We start from the raw sequence: 13,703 nt of genomic DNA on the forward strand, positions 1-13,703 counted from the left end.
TCCTATTGAACGTTGCTGGAGGGATCTGAAAATGGCTGTACACCGTTGCTTCCCATCCAACCTGATAGAGCTTGAGAGGTACTGCAAAGAGGAATAGGCAAACATTCCCAAAGACAGGTGTGCCAAGCTTGTGGCATTATATTCAAAAAGACTTGGGGCTGTAACTGCTGCCAAAAGTGCATCAACAAAGTATTGAGCAAAGGCTGTGAATACTGATGTACATGTGATTTTACAGGTTTTCTATTTTTAATAAATTTGCAACAATTTCAAAAAATCCTTTTTCACATTGTCATTATGGGGTATTGTGTGTCCAATTTTGAGTAAATAAACGAATTTAATCCATTTTGGAATAAGGCTGTAACATACAAAATGTGGAAAAAGTGAAGCACTATGAATACTTTCAGGATCAATTGTGTGAGTGTGTGTGTGTGTGTGTGTTTGTGTGTGTGTGTGTGTGTGTGTGTGTGTGTGTGTATATATATACCTTGAATTATTTTAAGAACAATTAAATATGATTTTTATTGTCATTTACACTTGCTAAATATAATTCCAGTACGGATTCCAGTTTGATATGTAAAGTGTGAACAAGGCTATAGTTGTTTACTTACCAAGGGCAGAGCGTCAGTGAGGTGGGAGGGGCCTCGCAGAAAGTGCCAATGAATAGGTAATATCCCTCCTACAGCTCCACCCAGTAGAGGCCAGTAGCCAATCACGCCTCCCCTTGGCTCCTGAAAGGAGTGTACTGCTCAGCGGCTGCATCCTGAGCCAGGCATTCCAGAGACACGGTCTATCAGAGAACAGCGGATAATTGGCAACAAATCAGAAACCATGCCACACACTTCAACCTGTACATGATCTGAATCATTCACTGTAAACGGATTTAAAATCAAGTTATCTGGTAAACTGCTGTGTCAGCACATGGGCTGATGGGGTAAGATGTCAAAGCTCAAACTGATCAGACATCTAACAGCCCTTTAATAAAGCCATTGTTCTACTGGTTAATAAATATGTCAAACAGGGAACAGACACAAAGAGCAATCATATGACTCGCTACACTCGTTTTATGGCATCTGATTAGGACACATACTGGAACAGACTGTGTAATGCATGTTTCTGACTGGCTCTCTGTCTCTAGAGCTCAGGCCTGTTTGGGATCAAGACTGGCAGACAAAACAGGGAGACACACAACAGAACCTTTGTACTGTCTTTCATAAGAGAATGAGCACCCCGGCTCATTAAAAGACAAAAACAGGAACAAGCATTAACACACCAACTGGTGCAGCTCTGAGTATAGCTTTTTGAAAAAACATAAAATAAGTGATGATAATGTGACTAATCTTGTATGTAACTGTAATTTCCATATTTTCTTTTATTTCTCTGTCCAAACCCTCATGCTTAATCTATGCTAACCTACCAGTGTGAGATAGCACAGCACTATCCCTGATTGTATCACTCATTATTCACCCATACTTCCAATGTTATGAAGTGTTTTGAGAAATTTGTACCTGGAAAAAGAGGTAGAGCCACTCTTAGCCACTCATCACACAGATGTCAGTTTGCCTATAGGCAGAATAAGAGCACTGTGGATGCCGCTCTTAGCATTGCTCATCTTGTGTCCAAGCATCTTGAGAATACTGAAGCTTATGTTCGTTTATTTGTTGATTTTAGTTCAGCATTTAATACAGTGCAGACACATCTGCTTTTAGAAAAGTTTCATAACATGGGTGTCAGTACTTTCTAAATAAATAGTTTTACTCTTTTTTTTTTTTCTTTTTTTTTTTTTAAGTAACTGAGCTCAGCAGGTCAGGGTCAATGGGATACTTTCTGAGGTTAGATATGGTAATACCGGAGTGCCACAAGGTTGCGTTTCATCGCCTGTGCTTTTTGCTTTGTACACAAATGATTGCAGGAGCACACACTTTAATAATTATATTATGAAACATGCTGATGTCTCTGCCATTTTAGGTGTTTTACACAAAGACGCGAACCGATCATCCTACCACAGTGAAATCGATCATTTTATTCAGTGGAGTGATTAGAATACAGCAAGTTACATCTTACAAATACCTAAGGTTCTATATGGACAATTTTTTTTGTTGGAGAACACACATTGACAGCTTATGCACACAACTACAACAGAGGCTTTATTTTTTAAGAAGGCTGAGATTGTTTGGAGGGGTTAGCAATATCTTGCTTGAGCTATATTAGAGAGTCTTATTCGCTATGGAATCACAGTCTGATTTGGAAACCTGTTCAATTGAAAAACAAACTGGTTCATATTTAAAAAAACAGCCATGAAAATTATGGGAATAAAACAATACGAGCCCAAACAGACTCTATATGAACAGGCGGTTATGAGAAGTAAATATTAATGCTGATTCCAAACATCCTCTTTTTAGTGAATATCAGCTTTTACCATCAGGAAAAAGACTGAGAATGCCAATGTGTAAAACCAAAAGACTGAAGCTTTCGTTTGTTCCTACCTCAAAAAACTGTTAAACTGTACCAATAACACTGCACCTGTAGTATGTTAGCACCTGACTGGGTTCTGTGTTTTATATATTTCATATTTATGTACGGTCTGACTTTGTAAACAATGTGTTCTTAATTGTTTTTTCTGAAATGTTTTGTTTGTTTTATTTTTATTTACTGTCTTTTCAGAGCAATGTTGTAGCACCTTTTTGCCCAAGACAAATTTTCTCTCGGGGACAAAAAAGTTTATCCTGTCCTATCCTATTGTGATCTGTCTGTCTGTCTGTCTGTCTGTGTGTGTTTGTGTTTGTTTGTTTGTTTGTTTGTTTGTTTCTTTATATATTTATTTATTAATATTTGTATCTATCTTATACAATTTTGCTGTCTAGGCAGTGTATTTAGGGTTTGTTGAAGGGGGTTTACAACAAAAGGATCTCTGTATAAACAATGACATCTTTACTTAAAATCTTTATATAAAATGAAGGAAAAAAATAAGTGATAATCATTTACTGCAGTTTGGAATACATGCCAATGTATGTTTGGTTTAATGAATTCTTTTGTCTTATTCAATTCCTTAAATAAAAATGCAAAAAAGATTTGGGTCAAGTAGTTGGAATCAACCAAAATGGTGTCGCTTATTCATCCTCATGAACTAGCTTACCGTCAAGACTTTCTTTTGTATACTTAACAGGTAAGCCTTTATTTACACTGTCATCTTGTGGTCATATACCTTGAAGGTTATGCTGTTTTCAGCTGTTAATCTTAAGGATGCATACATTAAATCAATAAGGGGAAAATACTGGCAAATCCTCTGCACTTAATTAACAATAATTAATTACATTCAATTTTTGTATGTGATAAGATTTTAAATAGTAAAACACTAAACAATAATTTAGTACAGATGATGATGGATTCGGTTCTGATCCTAGTTGAATAGACATACACATTTCTTTAAAAACTAAAAACTTAAAATATGAAAAGACAAATGTTGAAAATCTGGACTTTCTAAGTGAAACATTTGCATTAAACTGCTTGAATGAAGTATTCAGTGGCCTCTCAAGGGACGAACTTACACTCTAAGAAAAGTCTTTAAAAATAGGGCACAGTGTCCTATGCAAAGGAATTTTCCGGTTTGGAGTTTTAGCGTTAAAGGAAATGTCTATAAAGGATCTTTTAATCCATCAGAAAACCACTAGTAATTTCTCAATCTTTCTTCATTTTTTCTTTCCTAAAGAGCACTGCATTTTAGATCATCTCACTTTGTCTAGATCGGAGTGTCAGAGTGTAAACAAATTGGTAAAAAAACCAAACCATACTGAGAGATAGAAATGAAGACAGAAACATGACTGCTTTTGGGAAAACACACAATATGACTGTAAAATCAAGATTTAAATGTGTACACATGGCATGCGCTTGCCTTGAGGATATTTTAAGCATTGCTTTGACAAACAGTTCCGGGGGAAGACCACACACTGACATAAGAACTAAAATAACAGTCAAAGCACCCAGACATAGATAGAGAAGACCCCAAAACACCATCTGTAATTTGACAACATCTGACATGCACAAAACTATTTTAAACTCAATTTGATGCATATTTTTGTTTTATCAACCCAAATCCATTCCGCTGTGGCAACCCCGGATTAATAAAGGGACTAAGCCAAAAAGAAAATGGATGAATGAATGAATGAATATTAATAAATAATAAATAAATAAATAGATAAATAAATGAATAAATAAATAATATATAAATACATAAATAATAAATAAATTAATTAATTAATTTAAATAAATAAATAGTATATAAAAACATAAATAATAAATAAATAATATTATATAATAAATAAATGAATAAATAAATAAATAGATTACATTTAATTAACAGTAACAGACCTTTATTGGGCCATCTGCTTTCCGCTTTCCAGAAAACAACAGCGGAATGCAGTCATAAAAATGGAATTATCTGTACAATGTGGAATGTCATGAAATGTTGGATTAATATATCAAAAGCAGGATCGCATGCTCCACATTCTTGTATTGTTTACTACACATACTAAAACATATGATGCTCATGGTTCAGCATCTTTGCAGTTTTGAGAAATCTGGATTCTATGAAAAAGTCGAAACAAACTTCTTTTTACAGTTGGCTCTATGACTGCCAACCATATGGTGGGCTGTTACGCATGATGCAAGACCCTAAGAGCACTGCTGTGAATCTTTTAGGCTCAGCATGAATAGATCCCTGAACCTCAGGTCAAATACAGCTGACAGGACATACACACAGACACACATGCACAAGCAAACCAGCAAAACACAACAAGGGTATGATGAGAGTCATACTGCGTTTATTTCTAGTGATATTATAGAACAGCACATGCAACTGTACTCTTCAGCTGTGCAATCCAATGGTTTAGGTTTTCTTACACATACTTCTCTAAGCAGTCATTAACATGTATTGCTGTTAGAGACAGCATGATTTCATCAGCATATTCCTACTCCTCAACATCTCTTTATATGGCTGCCTCACACAATCTACAAATCAGAATACTTTAAAAGCCTTCAGTTAAAATACTTCAATTAAAATTGGAAGAGTAAAGTTCGTGGACAAACTTCATGGTGGTATGAAAGCCTCGTCTGAAAGTTTGAAGTAGTTTCAAAGTTTAAATACCTGAAGTAATTTAGGTTTGAAACAGCTGGCATAGAGAGATAACTACAGGTTAGTATGTTTCTAGTATGGATTGGCATGTTTCTTGCTAGGTGATTACTAGGGTGTTCTAAGTCATTGCTAATGTGTTACTGGACTGTTACTAGAGTGTTCTGAGGGGTTGCTATGGTGTTTTGACTGTTAAGACAATGCTAGACAGTTGTAAAGATGTTCTGATTGGTGGTTGCCGGCCTTAGGGTGTTCCAGATAATTGTTAAGGTGTTGCTAGGCGGTTGCTATGGTATTCTAAATGGTTGCCATGGCGTTGCTAGAGTGTTCAAGGTTGTTGCTAGGTTGTTGCAAGGCGGTTGCTAGGGTGTTCAAAGTGTTTGCTAAGGTGTTGCTAGGTGGTTGTTAAGGTGTTATGATTGGTTGCTAGGTGGTTGCTAATGTGTTGCTAAGGTGTTGTTAGGTGGTTGCTAGGGTGTTGTTAGGTGGTGGCTAGGCATTTGCTAAGGTGCTGCTCGGTGGTTGCTGGGCAGTTGCTAAGGCATTGCTATAATGTTCTAATAGGTTACTAAGACATTGCTAGGTGGTTGCTAGTGTTGCAAGGTGGTTGCTAAGGTGTTGTTAGGTGGTTGCTAGGCGGTTGTTAAGGTGTTGCTAGGTAGTTGTTAAATGTCTTCCGAGTGGTTGCTAGGTGGTATCTAAGGTATTGCTAGGGTGTTCTGAGTGGTTACTAAGGTATTGCTAGGTAGTTGCTAAGGTGTTTTAAGTGGTTGCTAAGCTCTTGCTAGGCAGTTGCAAACATAAATTACCATGGTTCTAGTATAAATTAGCATGACTCGCTAGCATGTTTCCAGTATAAACTAGCATGTTGTTAGCATGAATTTAGTATGAATTAGCATGTTGCTAGCATGATTAGTATGCATGCTAATATGAATCTAGTATGTCGTATGTTTCTAGTATGGATTAGTATGTTGTTAGTATGAAATTGTATGTTAACAGTATGGACAATGTAAAGTCAATGGCAGTTTTTTTACAATGGAATTCTATGGGATAGTTGCTAAGGTGCCGTAAGTGGTTGCTAGTATGTGACTAGTAAATTGAAAGGTCATTAGTGATTGGCAGATTAGTAGTCTGAGTTAAATGAGCCCAACCTTAAGTCTAAATGACAGTCTGGGATAAAGTTATAATGTCATAAAGTTTGGCCCAATGTTAAGTCAATGGGTCTTTGAAAAAAATTGCGGTTTTCTAAAAACTGACCCGGAAGTCGGATCAGTTGGAAAAGATATAGCAGCCCAAGTCAGACAAGTTTGGAGGTCTGGTGTTAGTTTGCTGGTTGTTGTATGAACGGTCTATGAGGAGATGCATATAGAAATTATTCTCAGAAGAAGAAGAAGACGGAAGAATAATAAGTTTATGTATTATAACCGTATGTTTGCTTTCTCAAGCCACCATAATTAAATATTGTCAAGATTATATTATATCAATAACACATTGAGAGTTCAGACTATCTACTGTACCTTTAAAAAAGGGTAGGACAAAAAAAAAGACTGTTCATACCACCTCAGAGAATTCATTAAGAAGCAAAAGAAAACAGAGACGCAAGCCATTTCAAGAATTTCTGAGTTTTGTTTAGGTGAAAGAAGTCAGTAGAGAATTACTTAACTAAATAAATAAGTGAAAGTCGGTTTCGTTTGTAGAGCAGCTTTCATGATACAGCTGGTTTCAAAGCAGCTTAACAGAAAATACAGCCTTAATACCCCCACTAAGAAACTTAGCCATGAAAAACTCCCTAAGATGAATTAGAAGGAAATTAAGGGGATATTAAGGAACAAATTTCTTTAATATAATTATACTGCAATTGAAGACATCTGTGCTTGTATTTAGTTGCTGGAATTCTTCAGTGTGTAGCTGTGTTTATGATGATTATGAAATTGCAGCTGATGGTTATTGAATAAACCAAAACCATTTCCTTCTACACATTCCAATGGCTAAAATTGAGGAACAATACAACAACACTAAAGAGAAAAAAAAAGTTCAACCCTTTGGCCAAACAGTCAGAATTTATATTGGAGCTCAAACAACATTCTGGTAATACTACTACTTAAACCCAAGCTATATTAACAAATAATTCTCCCGATAAAGCCACAGGCACCGTGGGCTTGTTTATGTAAGCTATGAACCTGAAAAAGCTAAAGACATACAAGCACAACAGCTTGATTCTAGAATAAAAACTCAATGATTTCTCAGTTAAACTGAGATTTAACTAACTAATAAACCACTACAATTAGACTTAAGGTTGTTATGCATGTGTTGAACCCATCTGTAGATATAAAATCTACTTGTTTTAAACGATAATGCTTAATAGAAGAATTCTGAAAGGAAAACTACATTACCCATCATGCTGTGAAGAAATTCCACCAATCAGAAAGTGACGGTAGGCAAAGCACAGCATGAGAAATTTAGCGCCGCCCACTACCAAGAAAAACACCACACAGACTCATTTTGCTCAGACTCATCACACTATTTTCCCCTGGTCTCTTACACACATACATGCATCTAAAAGTGCACGTTTCATGCACATACACACCTTTTAAACTTGACCAAACTCTCGACAACTGAAAGTTACTGGCTACTGTGTCTTTAATGTAATCATTTAAAATCTATTAAATACATTAATATTAATTAATTATTAATTAGTGGTATTATTATTAAATGTAAAGATTATGAAACGTTATTGAAACATCAAGGAGGACGCACCAAAGAAATATCACTTATAAATTAAAACTATTTTTTATGCAACATTTAAAAGGGAAAAATAAACAGAGCAATCTTAAGCAAAAAAAGAAAGACCCCTAGCCTATAAGGTGTTTTATGGAATAGGCTGCGTTCACACTGCGAGGCTCAAATCTGATTTTTTCTCTGATCTGATTTTTCGAATGGCTGTTCACTTTGTTATAAATGTGGCCAATATCAGATTTCCAGTGTGAACAGATCATGGTCCTAAACTGACCCGCATGCACAAAAGAACAATTACGGAAAGCACAAGATTATGCATACAATGTATGAAGTAAGCAAATGTGTATTTCGGCATTTTAAATCTAAAATAAGTCACTTGTGATTGAAAACATTGATCATTTGTGATTTATGACAACTACGGTGCGCATCTTTTTGACCACCGCTGTAGTGAACTCATCAAGGATTAATGAAAGCTGCAGACTGAGCTGAGAAGGCGGAGTTGGTTTATCTCTGTTTACAGTTATTTTCTTTTACTTTGTTATGAACAACAGGCATGTGAAGAAGGTGGGTTTGTGTGCTCTAGCACGTGCCCTTTTTTTCTATTTGAGAGAAATTTCCCCATTAAAATGAAAGTGCCCCCTCCTTTGTGCATGGATCCTCCGTCTGCAACACCCACGACGCTCTTCAACTTCGTGATCAACCCAATCGTTAACCTTTTAAATTTTGCCAACTTTCTGTGGTGAAGTAATCGCCCTTTGTGCCATTCTACTATGCTGCTGAGGAGTAGATGATGTTTGTAGCACAGAATGATGAAGCATGTTGCTCAAAGATTATGTAAAAAAAAAAAAAGTCACATGAAATCCGACATAACCGTTAACACTGCGGTCACATTGGAAAACATCAGATCTGTGTCTGATTTAAGACTACATATGAAAGTGGCACAAATCTGAAGTAAAAAGATCAAATTCCATGTGGCTTGGGCAGTTCACACTGTCATTACCTGAGTCACATGGGGGCAAAAAAATTTGATTTGGGCCACATTTGCCTGCAGTGTGAACATAACCTTAAACTGACCAGCTATGTGTTTTTCTTTCCCTTATTTAATTATATTTATTTTTGGCACATGTACTCCTGTGTGATTGGAAAACCAGTGGCTTGCCATCTTTACCAGACTTAGGCAAACTCCACCCTGAAACCCCAGCTAGCCCTCTTTGGCCCAAGGTATTCGGCGAGCCAAAAAAGGCTGGCCGCTGGCCCCAAGGATGCCCTGCTTTGGCCCGACCAGGCTCTTGAAGTGACTGGAAATGCCACTGGCCTTGGCTCGCCCTGGCACACTCGCTTTACACGTGATAGTGGAACCATGGCTAATGGAAACATGTACTGTAACTTACATTTCTGAAGACCGCAAAAATGTATTTAATATATGTTTGACGGCAGTAGGTAATATGAATGCTAAGGGGCAGAATGACGCTAACAACCTTTCCTTTTTACACTAATGCTATTTACATGGACATATTATCCATAAATAATTTATTCTCATGCAGTTCTTTGCACAACATCAAATAAATATCACAAAACACCTTAGGGTGTATGATTCGTAATCCAATACATTTGCCTCACCTGTCTATATCCGTAAGAAAACAACTTATCGGATCTGGACAGTTTGCTTGGTAACTCACTTTGTATGGTGTTATGTGATGCAAAGCATTCAACTTTTTCGTTTGGTGTAGCATGATTTCACAAAAGAGATCAAAGCCATTTAAAATAAAAGGTAAACACATGTGAACACAGTAAAATTTTCTCTTAAAAAACATAATTGGTTAGGTTTAGGTAAGATCAGTGGTTCACTAGCTCAACCTGTTTCTGGAGGCCCACCAGCTCTGCACATTTTCCTGGTCTCCTTAACCAAACACACCTGATTCAGATAATCAGCTCATTAACAGAGACTGAAAGACCTGTATTGGGTGTGACAGACAAGGGAGACTTCCAAAACATGCAGTTTTGGTGCTCCTCCAGGCCCGTGGTTGAGAAACACTGCACTAGGTGATCTGTACAATGTCTGTGTCTCGTTCATGTCCTTAAGAAGAAACAGAAAACAAAATGTGTGCAAGTAATGCATTTCAGATTTTTAAAAATGTAGGCAGCGCCCTCTAGTGGATTTGTCATCTGAAACGTGCAACAAAACATACCTGGAGCAACATATGTTAAGTTTCGCAAAAATGCAGGTTGAAGCACATATTTCCAATGAGCTTAAGCTGGAAATACTGCTGCTACCGTTCCTCACAAAAATGTTGTAACATATTTAAGGTGTGCATATGGCACGCTTATACCCAACAGATGTTGTAACTTGAATAGCAAAAGACGATGAATGCATTCTCACCATGCAGGTAATGGTAAGTCAGTGTGAAAGAACAACATCTCATGGGCGTGAGTTTAGACCTCTACCCTTAAGCCTACTGTGATGATGCGATAAGCCCTTGAGGGTTTGGGAAAAAACACCTGGTTTTTACAACTGAGGAAGTCACAAAAAGTCATTACAAACTGCAGCAGGGACAGGGTAAACACTCACGAGCACACCTCTGACTAAGCTTATCACTCTGCAGCTAAAAGCCTGTCAGTTTGCAAAGCCAAGAGCTGAAATATTATCTCTGCATGCGGCAAGGGTCATGATGTCATTGATTCATTTGTGCACAGACAGATATGACGAGAAAGAGAGAGGAAGAAAAAGAGTGAGACAGCTGTTTTTTTCTTTTAAACTACTATCTTTTTCCATTTCTAACCACCCATGGTTATCAGTGTGTGGCTGATGGATTACATGTACATCAAAATAAAGTTCTTAGCTGAAAAAAACATGAATTTATAACTTTTTGTGTGCATAATCAAGTTACCATTAACTTCAGGTTATTTAAGGCTATTTATAAGGTTATTAACATTTGCAGCAACGTTAAATCAAAGCAAAGTCTATTAATTCATATGAGTGCATAAAACTGAATGTTTGGTCACACTTTATTTTGATGGTCCGTTTGTTGAATTTAAGTTACACTGCTTCTACAGTACATGCCAACTAATTCTTATTAGATTATAAGTTGACCGTAAGGTTGGGGTTGGGGTAAGGGATAGTGTAAGTTCACATGTACTTGCAAAGTTACTTATAGTCAGTTAAATGTCTGTTAAAGGAGCAGTATCAGCAGATATTAAGCAGACAGTCTACTAATACTCAAAAAGACAGAATTACTGAATTTTTGTTCAAAATAATACAAATTTTAAAACAATTATATATCTTTGCCACCAACTTAATCAGCTTTCATATAATTTGGAGTTAATTTAAGTAGTAAATTGGTGTGACAAAAGACTTTTAAAAGTGCAAATATTCAAAAGTTCCTTGCAGGGGCAAAAAGCTACAATTATTTTAAGAGACAATTTTTCACAAAATTCACAAAAAAAAAAGACAAAATTCTGCAATCATTCACTCACCATTTACTTGTTTTCACAAATACAATCAAGGTTATATTTTTCCCAAAATAACCCTTGCCGCCAAAATAAATAATCAAACAAGTTAAATTCAAATAAAAGTACAACAAAGAAACAAGAAGAGTAACCCTTTACAGTATTGTATTCATTTGCAGTTAGACAGTAATCTAACATGTTTAGTGGTCTTCTACATACAAGTTTCTTTTTTCTGTTAAACACAAAAGAAATCATTTTGAAAAATTTTGGCAACTGTTGTTGGAAGTAAATGGTTACAGGTTTCCAGCTTTCTTCAAAATATCTTATTTTGTGGTTAACAGAATAAAGAAACTCATTAAAGTTTGGAACAACCTGAGAGTGAGGAAATTTTCATTTCTTGGTGAATTTTCCTTTTACCATAAATAAATAATAAAATTTACAAAAAGTTTAAGAGGAACTAAAGATCACACTAAAGTAAAATGATGACACATTTAAGTAAAAATGTAAATGACTAATTAACAAACTTTAAACTTTTTTCTAACACATAAAGGAAAGTGCATCATTTAATGTGCTTTAACTTTCTACCATTTTAAACAGCTTGTAGCTAGTTTATTAAAACATCTTATGGTCTGACATATGAACGTTTAAAAGTAAAGTCATTCAATAATATAGTCGTTCAATGAGCAAAACTAAAATAATACAAGCTATTGAGAAGCATGCCATGTCACACCACTGTCATTGCTTAACATATAATGTCAACCACCCATAAACAGATAACAGAATTCATGTTAACCTCCTGACTCACCTCTCTAGGAACTCCTGCCCTCTTCTCCTCGTCTGTTTCTCCGTCCTCTCTGCCGGTGCACTAAAGTCCTGCTTGTTGTTGCTTCAAGACTGTGTGGAGTTGAAAGGTTACTTGCGTGGAATGAGGGAGTGAAGGCCTTTCTTTCTGTTCCTCCCCTGAGACAAGAGAGAACGAGAGAGAGAAAACACACTAGACTTAAGTCCAATCAGGGTTTCTTGTTCAAGCAGTCTGCAAAAACACATCTCGCTGTTTATGCTCTCTCTGCACAGCTATTCTGGTATGCCCAACTGTGAATCTCTCTTTCCACCCTCCCAAAACTCCCCCTCACTCTCCCTCTTTCAATAACTCACACACAAAACCTCTCTCAGGCTCCCTTTGGCACATGCATATAAACTCTGTAACCCCCCCCCCAAACACCACCACTTTTCGCTTCAAACTCCCCACCACACACACATCTTTCCCCCCTTCAAATAACTTCAACACAATACAAGCAGCTTTGGTATACCGCCTTTAACCCCCCTTCTCCCTTTCTCTCTCTCTTTCTTGCTAAATTTCTCACCACTTGTCTCTCTCTCTGCCTTTGAGTCTGCTTCCTCTCAGCTGGTTACTGAAGGCGTGCTTGCTTGCTCAGTCAGCACACAACTCATGTAAGAGCGGGGCGTCTGATTGGCCGGAGGGAGGGGGATTGGATGCCTTAGCGGCTGTCCTGATAGGCACAAAGGTGAAGGGAAACCTCAAAAGTCCCGCCCACCTGTTCTGCTTGTTTTGCAGAGGCGATGGATTCCCTCAGAGCTTCAGTGAGTTATTGTGCGCGTTAGTGCCAGCTTGACTTGTGTATGTGTGTTCTTGTCTAATAGAGGCATTCCAGAGCAACCCGAATGTGTTACTTTGGAGGCGAATATGCCAGTGAAAAGATTTAGATTACTTTTGGTGAGGAGTTGGAAACTTTTGGTGTCAGTATTCACTTTGTTTATTGAGAAAGAATGAGTAGAGCTGATTAAAAGTCTGTATGAAAATAGGAGAAAAGTTGTTTTCTTTCTCTCTCAGATCAAAACAGCTTTTAAGATGCACTTTGGTTAATTAAAATAGCCATTTGGTGTGGCAAGTGAACTTTTAAAAAGTACAATACTAATAATTAGGCCTTTCAGTTTATATAGGTGCATAAAACTTAAAGATGCTGTATGTAAGTTTTGGACTGGTCTAAAGCATAAAAATACCATAATATGTTTGCAGATATTTAAGAAACCTGCTAAGTGAACATACACCTATATCACGTGCTGTTGCTTTAATTTAGAACACGACTTAAGTCAGACTCGCTCCTCAATCTGGCAACCTGCGCTTGCATTTGTTTTGATCCAGGAATGTTGTCCCTAGTTCAAACACTGGGTGTCAAACTTACATACTGCACCTTTAATTTAGATTAATTAAGGTAAAAATAATACACAAATGATATATTAACTTCTATCTATATCAGAGATGCCTAAAGTAGGGCTCGCCATCCTATCAGAAAAGAGAGGGATATCGGCGCAATAGCCTAGTGGTTAGTGCGCCGACATGTGGTGCACTAGCACGTCAGAGCATCGCGAGTTC

The 13,703-nt window shown here is 36.9% G+C and overlaps 1 protein-coding gene across 11 annotated transcripts in view; it reads right to left on the reverse strand.

Moving 5' to 3' along the window:
• The window catches only part of atosb (atos homolog b), a 43,283-nt gene that overhangs the window by 18,043 nt on the left and 11,537 nt on the right, over positions 1-13,703 (reverse strand). For 6 of the 11 annotated variants that reach the window (XR_012405932.1, XM_073950460.1, XM_073950463.1 and 3 more), the window contains exons 2-3: positions 12,114-12,268; positions 609-787 (exon numbers count right to left, since the gene is read on the reverse strand). The gene's annotated coding sequence lies outside the window, so the exon portion shown is untranslated. Of the gene's footprint in view, positions 1-608; positions 788-12,113; positions 12,269-12,672; positions 12,723-13,703 lie in introns of those variants that run through there. The other 5 variants (XM_073950465.1, XM_073950466.1, XM_073950459.1 and 2 more) reach the window with 1 other exon arrangement.

Source organism: Danio rerio, chromosome 5, assembly GCF_049306965.1.
Source record: "Danio rerio strain Tuebingen ecotype United States chromosome 5, GRCz12tu, whole genome shotgun sequence".
Taxonomy (NCBI): domain Eukaryota; kingdom Metazoa; phylum Chordata; class Actinopteri; order Cypriniformes; family Danionidae; genus Danio; species Danio rerio.